Here is a 12656-nt window from a genome sequence, read left to right on the forward strand (position 1 = left end):
ACATACTTCGCACAATTACAACAACCTCATACTGGTCCTGGCCCTCATCATCAGACAGATTACCGCTGGCCACACTCGAATTTACATCTGCCACGGCTACAAGTTGATTCTCTGCAAGCATAGTTCACACTCTGTGAGTGCATGATGCAGTCAGCCAGGATCACAGACGAGCTCACCAAGTCTTTGCTGCTTTTGAACCACCTCCACACCAACACTGAATTTATCAGCAACCTCCTATTTCACACAATAACCGCTGACAGATATGGGAAAGCAAAGATGCTCATACTACAGTGCCTATCGTGTTCACCTTAATAACAACTCTACCTAGCCATTGCTGAGACGTCACTGGGCCACAATACCCTGTCAGCACTCTGGCACAGGTTATGCCTCCGAATCGACATAAGATTCTTACCAGATTGTACTCTCTGGACGCTATGGCTTCTCGAGCTGCCTGAAAACGTACAGACAGCCATGCTAATGCATGAGGACATACCGCTGGAAACCCGGTTATGCCTTGCTGACTGGATGCTTGTCCTTGTGCAACATCACATCTTGATAAACAGTTGCATCGGCTCTGGCGCTGACATCAACACCTGTTTCATCTATAGCCAGCTTGGGCCAGCCTGCACACCAGCTGCACCCACAGAGACCACTGCGCAGCCCTCACTGTGTAGCACCCAGCCAACTGACAGTCACCGAGCTGCTGCAACTTCAGTCAAGCCCTTCCACACCGTGCCCACAGCAGCCTCACAAGACCCCACTGTGGCGAGGCACCAAGAATCAGATATCATGACGGACCCAGGCACAGCATTTGTTGTGGAATGTAAACAACCACCTCCTACATTGACACCCGGCTGTCGACCAATGCCTAACTGTCATAACAACTCACCCAGCTAGGACATTGTGCCTACTTGGCCACACTGCCCCTGCTGGTTCCACACTCACTTCAGTGCTGTGGCACGCCACTGTCATCCACCCTGCAGCTACCCAAACTAGTACAGTGGCCTGACACAGGTGCATCAGGTCGCTCCCCTGCTTCAAGCCGCCTTGCTATGAAACATGACAACTCTCATCGTACTCCGTATCTCCATTCTAACAGCACATGGCTCTTCATCTACAACAACCATCTTCGAGCATACTTCCTAGTCGACATGGGCACTGATGTTAGCATGCTGCCATATCAGCTGGCACCTGGAAAACATACACGATCTGCTATACAACTACATGCCGTGAATGATTCAGTGATTATTGTGATAAGCACGGCCTCTATCACAGCTCAACTGGACAGCCACACCCACTGCCCATAGATGCTTTTAGTGGTTGATACCGTAGAGCCAGTGTACGCGAAAGAACTTGGCCCCCTTCTAACAGCCGTGTACCGCAAGCCTCTAGAGGAACGGAAGGTTCCAAATGATTGGAAAAGAGCACAGGTAGTCCCAGTCTTCGAGAAGGGTCGTCGAGCAGATGCACAAAACTATAGTCCTATATCTCTGACGTCGATCTGTTGTAGAATTTTAGAACATGTCTTTTGCTCGAGTATCATGTCGTTTTTGGAAACCCAGAATCTACTCTGTAGAAGAGCGGCGCGTTTCGTCACAGGGTTATTCGGTAACCGTGATAGCGTTATGGAGATGTTTAGCAAACTCAAGTGGCAGACTCTGCAAGAGAGGTGCTCTGCATCACGGTGTAGCTTGCTCGCCAGGTTTCGAGAGGGTGCGTTTCTGGATGAGGTATCAAATATATTGCTTCCCCCTACTTATACCTCCCGAAGAGATCAAGAATGTAAAATTAGAGAGATTCGAGTGCGCACGGAGGCTTTCAGACAGTCGTTCTTCCCATGAACCATACGCGACTGGAACAGAAAAGGGAGGTAATGACAGTGGCACGTAGAGTGCCCTCCGCCACACACCGTTGGGTGGCTTGCGGAGTATAAATGTAGATGTAGATGTAGATGTAGGTGCAGATTTTTTGGGCATTATAACCTTCTGCCAGACCTGAGTAGGGCCTTACTACTACATCGTGATGCCCTACTACCACATCGTGATGGCCACACGCGAAACAGAGGAGTAAACAGTGACCACCTACTGGTGGAAGAGACTCCACCACCTCCTCTTCTTACCTCTGAAACAGTACTGTACCTCATGCTAAAGTGCCAGGCATTGTTTGAGGACCCGAAAACGGCGACTACGGTGTACACCGACCTCCATCGCACCAATGACAGCTCACGAGCAGCTAATAAATATCTCCTCAACTACTGCTCTGACTCATGGCATAACTGCACACCACATAGCAACAGCTGTCATCACACCAGCGACAATGAGAACCATCGGCCCGAGACGCTGCCAGGCCATCAGAACCACAGGTCAGCACAGTGCCTCCTACTTCTAATGACGACATTCCCAAGAGCAGGCTACACAAAAACAGCGATATTGTTCTCGCAAACAGGTCGAGAGTAAACAGTGATATCACTTCTGTGAGCAGATTGTGTGCCTCATGTGCTGTTCCAAATCAGCCCCATAAAAAGATTGACATCATACGCAATGGTACTGTACACAGAATTAATACTAGCCCTATTCCACCAGTCTGATGCTATCCCCACTGCATCGCCCCTCACAAACTAAAGGCCGCCAAGGCTGTGATCGAGAAACTGTAACATGAGGACACCATCAGGCCATCAGACAGTGCTCGGAAAAAAGATAAAATGTGGCGCCTGTGCAGGGACTACAGACATTTGAATGCATGCCCCATCATTTATAGTTACCCTGTACCCAATGTTCAGGATTTCTCCAAAGAACTGGCTGGTGCAACCATCTTTAGCATGATCAACTGCAAAAGAGCTTATGCACAGATCCGAATGGCCATGGAGGACATCCCAAAGATGGCAATAATTACACCGTTTGGCCCATGTGAATTCCTCTTTATGCCCTTGGGAATAAAAAATGCAGACTTCGCAACAGTTCATTGACAGCTTGTTTTTTACCGTGCCCTTTTGCTATTGTTCCTTGGATGATGCAATTATCTTCTCACAAATAGCTCAAGATCATGAGAAACACCTCCAAACGGTATTCAACAAACTAGCAGAGTGTGATGTCGTGGTCAACGAGGACAAATGCCAACTCTGGCCATCTCGTCGATCCTTTGGGCATCTGCCCCACACTGGAAAAGATAGACAAAAATCCATAACCTAACGTCCCAACCGGACTAACAAGAGTTGCCCCGTTTTTTAGGGGTAGTGAATTTTTATCGACACCACCTCCCACATGCCGCAGAAACACTTCTGCCGCTCACAGAGTCACTCCACAGAAAGACCACATCAGCTTGGACTCCCAATAACCAAGCAGCTTTCGACAACATTCAAACCGAGCTTGCTCAGACCACCACCCTGGCACTCCCATCGCCAGGCACTCATACGCTACAATGGCTGATGCCACCAACTGGGTGATTGGGGCAGTGCTACAACAGGAATTTCCCAGTGCAACCCAACCCCTACGATTTTTCTTGCAGAAACTTACTGACTCCCAGAAAATTTGGTGAAGCTTCTACCGTGAGGTTTTTGCGATATGCGAGGTGGTCTGGTACCTCCAAGATGACATTGAGAGCCGGCCACTTACTATCTACATAAACCACTGCCCTCTGGCTGACACTATCAAAAACCCAGCAGCCAATAACTCCCCTCGATGATTCCACTACCTGGACTTGTTTTCACAATATACCATAGACATCCGCTATGTACAGGGAGCAGAAAACGTGGTGGCTGACTACCTCACATGACTCGCCACTACACTGGCAAACCCTGACTTTGACCAACTAGTGGAGTCACAAGTAACTGACACTGACCTTCAAAACCTGCTATCTGGATACGCCATGGGCCTCCAGCTCAAGCAGTGCAACGTTGAAGACACAACCAGACTAGTTTGGTGCAACATATCCCATGGTAGGTAATGACCAGTCGTCCCACAGAACATCAGGAAGACAGTTTTCGAACTCCTCCACAACTTGTCTCACCCCAGAGTACACCCAAAACTGAAATTCATAATGGAACATTTCGTTTGGGCTCTACCCTCCAATAATATCGCTGCCCTCCAAAAGCAAGAACAAATGTATCTTTGCAGATCCGTTCTCTGTAGTGCGTGCTCTATGTTATATGCATTAATGCACTGTGTATACGCTGTGAGGATAAAAGTATTAATAGTAAGTGATGAAAGTGTGAGTGATTATTTATTGTCGTAATTACCACGCCTGCTCTCGACTATCTACAGACTCTTCAGAGTGGTACACAGCTGACAGTTCCAGGAGTTTAGCTCTTCTTACATAATAGCTCACTTAACAACTGCAACTGATGAGAGAGTTCATATTTGCAGTTTTTGGTGGGAGCACCCATAAGCTGCCCCCCCCCCCCCCCCCAACAACTGAACTCTCTCAATAAACTTCACTATGTAAACATGGGCTCAGTGAAGTTACTTTGAAACTCACATAAGAGAATTAGGCAGGTATACTCTATCCACAAAATGAAAAAGGAACAGTATTCATGGTGAGGAAGTTGCCTTGCACAAAAGAACGCTACAGCTGCCATACAGGATAACTCAGAATCAATTTCCCCTCTAGCTGTGTAGAACAGTGTATATAATTAACGTAAATTATGTCAATATGCATTTCTTGCATTAGTATTATTATTAACTAATATCTTTATTCCATAGAGTATTAATGCATTTGTGGGAAATAAGCACTCCCGAGTATGTCTGTGCAACGTCTCACCAATGAAAAAATGGAAATGAGCATTTGGCGTCATTGGCCGGGAGGCCCCTTGCGGGGCAGGTCCAGCCGCCTTGATGCAGGTCTTACTACTTTCAACACTACATTGGGCGACCTGTGCACCGGATGAGGATGAAATGATGATGAAGACAACACAACACCCAGCCCCTGATCGGAGAAAATCTCCGACCCAAATGGGAATCGAATCCGGGCTCAGAGGACGGCAATCCGTCACGCTGACCACTGAGCTATTGGCGAGGACATGTCTCACCAATGAATCATAGGGAGTGCTGCAGAGGATATAACTTTGTGAAACATCCTATAGTTGCTTCTTGTGACGTAATGGAGAACACAGAGTGAGGAATCATCTGCTTCCTCATCAGTTTTCAGACCTATCAAGGGGGGAAGTCCATGATCACAATCCAGTGACCTACCTTCCTTCACACTTCAACCTTCCTGCCCCCTACCCCTTCCACCACCATAGCACAGAATTTATCTCTTAATATGGGTCTTCTGCACTTAGAAATGGTATACACATTTAATATTTATTGTTAATCCAGTTGATTTAACAGTAAACTGTAATTTCATGCCATTAAAACTCTACTTTTAATAACTGTGATTTTTATTTATTTGTTTTGATCCTCTGAATCATACATGGTACAGAAATGCACATCATGATATAGGACAGGTCATTTGATACATATTAGGCATTTATAAGAAGAGGTAAACGTCTATCAATTATAATATGATTACATATTTATATCACATGTGTAATGTACAGGGCTATTACAAATGATTGAAGCAATTTCATAAATTTACTGTAGCTCCATTCATTGACATATTGTCACAACACACCACAGATACGTAGAAAAACTCATAAAGTTTTGTTCGGCTGAAGCCACACTTCAGGTTTCTGCCGCCACAGCGCTCAAGAGCACAGTGAGACAAAATGGCAACAGGAGCTGAGAAAGCGTATGTCGTGCTTGAAATGCACTCACATCAGTCAGTCATAACAGTGCAACGACACTTCAGGACGAAGTTCAACAAAGATCCACCAACTGCTAACTCCATTTGGTGATGGTATGCGCAGTTTAAAGCTTCTGGATGCCTCTGTAAGGGGAAATCAACGGGTCGGCCTGCAGTGAGCGAAGAAACGGTTGAATGCGTGCGGGCAAGTTTCACGCGTAGCCCACGGAAGTCGATGAATAAAGCAAGCAGGGAGCTAAACATACCACAGCCAACGGTTTGGAAAATCTTACAGAAAAGGCTAAAGCAGAAGCCTTACCGTTTACAATTGCTACAAGCCCTGACACCTGATGACAAAGTCAAACGCTTTGAATTTTCGGTGCGGTTGCAACAGCTCATGGAAGAGGATGCGTTCAGTGCGAAACTTGTTTTCAGTGATGAAGCAACATTTTTTCTTAATGGTGAAGTGAACAGACACAATGTGTGAATCTGGGTGGTAGAGAATCCTCATGCATTCGTGCAGCAAATTTGCAATTCACCAAAAGTTAACGTGTTTTGTGCAATCTCACGGTTTAAAGTTTACGGCCCCTTTTTCTTCTGTGAAAAAAACGTTACAGGACACGTGTATCTGGACATGCTGGAAAATTGGCTCATGCCACAACTGGAGACCGACAGCGCCGACTTCATCTTTCAACAGGATGGTGCTCCACCGCACTTCCATCATGATGTTCGGCATTTCTTAAACAGGAGATTGGAAAACCGATGGATCGGTCGTGGTGGAGATCATGATCAGCAATTCATGTCATGGCCTCCATGCTCTCCCGACTTAACCCCATGCGATTTCTTTGTGTGGCGTTATGTGAAAGATTCAGTGTTTAAACCTCCTCTATGAAGAAACGTGCCAGAACTGCGAGCTCGCATCAACGATGCTTTCGAACTCATTGATGGGGACATGCTGCGCCGAGTGTGGGAGGAACTTGATTATCGGCTTGATGTCTGCCAAATCACTAAAGGGGCACATATCGGACATTTGTGAATGCCTAAAAAAACTTTTTGAGTTTTTGTATGTGTGTGCAAAGCATTGTGAAAATATCTCAAATAATAAAGTTATTGTAGAGCTGTGAAATCACTTCAATCATTTGTAATAACCCTGTACTTAGGTCTTATATTTACTCTGTACAAGAATTTAGCATTTATACCAATAAAACTTACATTCAGTTATGTTACATAAGGTCAATAGTTTGGGATCCATTATCTGATGTTTATGTTGAGCAGTTCCTTATAGTAGGTTGTTTTCAAGGAATTCCTGTATGCTGTAGAGGCAGTGTTTAATTAGGAGTGACAGTAGTGTTACTTTAAAATCCTTCACTTGTGTAATACTCTTCACTGCTATTGGGAGATGATTGTAGAGTTTTATTCCCATATATTTGACACCTTTACTGTGTAGTTTTGTTGAATGGGGAATTACTCGTAGAGAGTTCTTTGACCTTGTATCATGTTGGTGCCAGTTTGAGTTTACATCTAAGTTGCTAATATTTTTCTTGGTGAAACGTAATAGGTCCAGTATGTACTGACATGGGAGGGGTAATATGTTCAGATTCTGGAATAGTGGTTTCCAGGATTCTTTCTGCTGTTTGAATAATATTATTCTAACTACTTTTTTTGGAGTTTAAACAGCCTCACTGCTTCTGCACTGTGACCCCAATGTGATGTGAGGGTGCTGGTATTAACAATATTCCTCATTTGTCTAATCATGAAACATACTTTACTCAATTTGGTGCAGATTATATCAATATGACTTTTCCATCTAAGTCCGTCAGTAATGGAAACCCCCAAAAATTTGGTTTCCTTTACATGGTTAATTTTATCATCACTCAGTGACATATTTGGTACGGGTGGGTTTTTATTTTGGACTGTATGGAAAGTAATACCAGCTGTCTTTTTTATATTTGGGAGTAGTCTGTTTGAATTACGCCATGAGTTTAGTTGTGTGGCGCTCCTGTTTCTTGTGTCTAGAAGATGTTAATTTGAGTCAGATAGCATACTTTTGGTATCATCAGCAAAGAGGAAGGTTCTGTTATTGTGTAAATTTAAGGTGAGGTCATTTACATAAAGTAAGAATAACAAGGGCCCCAACACCGAGCCTTGGGGAACTCCATGTTCTGTGATTTGGGTAGATGACTGTACAGTATTAGCAATTCCTGGTTGATTGGTTACATTCATTTGGACATATTGGTTTCTGTCTTTGAGGTAGCTTTTAAACCAGTCATGGCCAGTGCCCCTTATTCCATGGGAATAAATTTTTTGGAGCAGTATATTGTGATTGACCATATCAAATGCCTTTGTTTGGTCAAGAAAAATGCCTATGGCAGGAAGCTTCTTGTCTACTAGTGTTAAGGTGTAATCTAGGAGTTGCTGTATTGCATCAGTTGTGGTTTTTCCTCCTTGGAAACCAAACTGAGCAGGTGATGTGGCATTTCTTTTTTTCAGGAATGAATTTAGTCTGTCTGCCATAGTGTATTCAAATATTTTGCTGAATACTGAGAGTACTGCTATTGGCCTGTAATTGCTGATGTCATCTTTACTTCCTTTTTTATGAATGTGTATGATTTATGCGGTCTTGAGTTTATTAGGAAACATGCCATTGAGGAATGAAGAGTTTATTATGTGGGACAATGGTTTACTTATGAGGTTGCTGCAGTAAAGGAGAAGAAAGCAGGTGATCTGATCTTGTCCTGCAGAGGATTTCTTCTTAATTTTTGTGTGAATAATTTTTTTCTATTTCTGCCTCTGTTGGTAATAAGAACAGTGTGCAGTTGTTTTGTTTAGAGTTTGGGAGATAATTATTTTTAAGATGGTCTGTGAGACTTTCAACATTTTTAACAAAATATGAATTACATTCATCTGCTGTTTCTTTTTTGTTTGTGATTGATTTCCAATTTATTTTTAGCTTCATATTACTTGTCAGCTGTTGATTTCTGCCACAGTTTTTTGGTTGCATTAACTACATTTCTAAAGATTTTTTTTATATTTGGTAAATTAATTCTTAAATTCTTCAGTATTCCTGACTTCGGTCTTGCTGAGGTTGAAGAGTTCTCTTTTTCCTTTTGCTGAGGTGATAATACCTGGGGTTGTTAACTTGGGGGTTTTACTGTTATTGGAAATATTTTTTGTTTTTAAGGGGAAGTAGTAGTTGAAATAATAACTAAAAGTATTTAGAAAAGTCTCAAATTTGTTATCTACATTTTGAGACTGATATACAGGGCTATTACAAATGACTGGAGCGATTTCATAAATTCACTGTAGCTCCATTCATTGACATATGGTCACGACACACTACAGATACGCAGAAAAACTCATAAAGTTTTGTTCGGCTGAAGCCGCACTTCAGGTTTCTGCTGCCAGAGCGCTCGAGAGCACAGTGAGACAAAATGGCAACAGGAGCCGAGAAAGCGTATGTCGTGCTTGAAATGCACTCACATCAGTCAGTCATAACAGTGCAACGACACTTCAGGACGAAGTTCAACAAAGATCCACCAACTGCTAACTCCATTTGGTGATGGTATGCGCAGTTTAAAGCTTCTGGATGCCTCTGTAAGGGGAAATCAACGGGTCGGCCTGCAGTGAGCGAAGAAACGGTTGAATGCGTGCGGGCAAGTTTCACGCGTAGCCCACGGAAGTCGATGAATAAAGCAAGCAGGGAGCTAAACATACCACAGCCAACGGTTTGGAAAATCTTACAGAAAAGGCTAAAGCAGAAGCCTTACCGTTTACAATTGCTACAAGCCCCGACACCTGATGACAAAGTCAAACACTTTGAATTTTCGGCGCGGTTGCAACAGCTCATGGAAGAGGATGCGTTCAGTGCGAAACTTGTTTTCAGTGATGAAGCAACATTTTTTCTTAATGTTGAAGTGAACAGACACAATGTGTGAATCTGGGTGGTTGAGAATCCTCACGCATTCGTGCAGCAAATTCGCAATTCACCAAAAGTTAACGTGTTTTGTGCAATCTCACGGTTTAAAAACGTTACAGGACACGTGTATCTGGACATGCTGAAAAATTGGCTCATGCCACAACTGGAGACCGACAGCGCCGACTTCATCTTTCAACAGGATGGTGCTCCACCGCACTTCCATCATGATGTTTGGCATTTCTTAAACAGGAGATTGGAAAACCGATGGATCGGTTGTGGTGGAGATCATGATCAGCAATTCATGTCATGGCCTCTACGCTCTTCCGACTTAACCCCATGCGATTTCTTTCTGTGGGGTTATGTGAAAGATTCAGTGTTTAAACCTCCTCTACCAAGAAACGTGCCAGAACTGCGAGCTCGCATCAATGATGCTTTCGAACTCATTGATGGGGACATGCTGCGCCGAGTGTGGGAGGAACTTGATTATCGGCTTGATGTCTGCTGAATCACTAAAGGGGCACATATCGAACATTTGTGAATACCTAAAAAAAATTTTTGAGTTTTTGTATGTGTGTGCAAAGCATTGTGAAAATATCTCAAATAATAAAGTTATTGTAGAGCTGTGAAATCGCTTCAATCATTTGTAATAACCCTGTATATCCTGTCAGTTTTCTGTTTGCATGTGGGACAGAAAGGTGTGGATATTGCTTTGACAGAAATTTCTAGTTTGTGCTGTAAACTTTTTTTTTTTTTGGGGGGGGGGGGGGGCTTGTGTACTGGTGTCTGTATAATTAGGGCATTTTGGTCAGAGAATCCTAGCTTTAGAGCATGCTGTGCATTCTGTGTCAGTAGCTACTTGGTCAAGACAAGATTCTCTGTGGTTGGTTATTCTGGTTGGCGATTTAACCTTTAGTTCCAGATTGTAGAGATTCATAAGGTTTTTGAAGTTTACATGGTAACTATCTTCTACTATTCCCTCCAAAGAGCATACTGTTAGTCCTAGAGCAAAAATGAGAATGACATTAATTGCGGGAAATTTAATGTAGTTTAATTTTGTATGGGTAAACATTTTTGTTGCAAACCTGTTTTTGGGTTACTCAAGAAAAATATAAAAAAGTGATATTTTGCAACCCTGCTTCAACAAACACTACCACGCTAACAAACCACCAGTGGGGATATGGTATTTAGTATGTTGTTCGTGACACTCCCTCCAGCCACTGCACAAGAATTTGCAAGTACAGATTTTTTGCCGTATTCAATCTTTTTTGTCCTTCATTGACTAGGTTAGTATCTTTATGTGGTTGTGTTACATTTCTTAAATGTTATATGTGAATCAAACGTGACTTAGCTGCAAAAATAGGTACTGTAATTGTCACCGACAGCAACAAGGCACTTTTCTCTCAATGTTTTGCTAAATTTACATCCCTATGTAAACAACCATTATTTGTAGCCAGAAGATGTTACAAATCTTAACAAAATTGCTTCCTTGTCAGAAATGGACATCTCTGTACTTTTACTAGAAGTGTGAAAATATGGCTGATATCTTTCGAATAGTAAAAGTAGCAGGCAGTTGAGTATAAAGTCTTATGTGTTGTTCTGTATCAAGTGAGTTTCTGAAATATTAGTGGCAAATATAGTTAAGTGAAGTACAAAGCATTCTAACGCTAGAACTCCATTTTTGACAAACCACACAAGGTCTCTTGAGTCACTTCCAGTCCAAGAAATATTGACCACAGCTAGAAACTGTCGATGGCTCATTAACAAAATAAAAAGAATAGTGGAGTAAAATTTGTGCTATTGCTTAAAGATGAAAAAGTGCGCTTGAAACCATTGGCAGCAATATGTCATAAATGGCCAAAGTCTGAGTGTGGTAGGGAAGCTAGAAAATCTAAAATGGAAAATGAAAAGGCTGAGTCTAGATAATGTGTTGATCAGTGATTTCTGGTCAGATGAATATAGTGGTAATATCTGCAGCAGCAGGAAATGATATACCTAACTGATGTAGGATTTGTTTCAAAAAAGTACATAGGGATGAGAGCAAGTTAGTGTGAACAGTTCAGTAAGAGGATTATACTCATCAGAATCGACAGCAGACCAAGCCGTCAACAATAATTTGGTTATGCATGCTGATGTCACAGGCAGCAGATGAAGATGTAGGAAAGGTATGAAGATGATGAACAGGTAATTCAGGTTGTAAAGGGAAATAAAAATCTGTTAATCATGGGGGATTGGATTGCCATAGTAAAGGAGGGAACAGAGGAAATATTTGCGGGATGAGAGGGGCGAAAGACTGACTGACTTCTGTAATAAATTTCAGCTAGTAATTGGGAATACATTGTTTAAAATCACAAGAGGAGTAAGTATTACTGGAAACATCCTGAAGACGTAGGGGAAAATTCCAGCTGGATTGCAGTATGGTGAGGCAAAAATTCAGAAATCAGACAATAGATTGTGAGATGTAGCTAGGAGCAGGTACAAAACTAAATCACAATTTAGTTATTATAAAGACTAGACTGGAATGTAAGAGAATCATCCAGAAGGCCCACTATGGAAAGTAGTGAGATATTGAGTTACAGAGGAATGGTGATGTGTGTTTGAAGTTCTCTGAAATTGCACATCCTGTGACAATGAATACCATTGGAGGTTAACCAGTTGAAGGGGAATGGACATCTATGGCAGTCCCAGAAGTTGGAAAACTGCATATTGGTAAAAGCAAAGGAGCTGCAAAAAATCTTGGGTAACAAAAGGAATACTTCAATTATTATTTATTCATTTTGGTTAACTGTTTTCATAAATTACACTGTAGGAAATACTACAACCACCAACAAGATTTTCTGAAATGATTTTATTGTTCCATTATTAATTCTGGGACTCAGTCGACTGTCAGATGGTAGTGTTGATTTCTTTGCAGGTTTTACATTTGTGTCTTCACAAAAGCCTTCCTTTACATATTATGAGACAGAGGTATGGTTTTCTTTTACAGCCCATAATGACCAATGAACTGCAGTTCAGTTCCTTCATC

This window comes from Schistocerca cancellata, chromosome 5, assembly GCF_023864275.1.
Source record: "Schistocerca cancellata isolate TAMUIC-IGC-003103 chromosome 5, iqSchCanc2.1, whole genome shotgun sequence".
Taxonomy (NCBI): domain Eukaryota; kingdom Metazoa; phylum Arthropoda; class Insecta; order Orthoptera; family Acrididae; genus Schistocerca; species Schistocerca cancellata.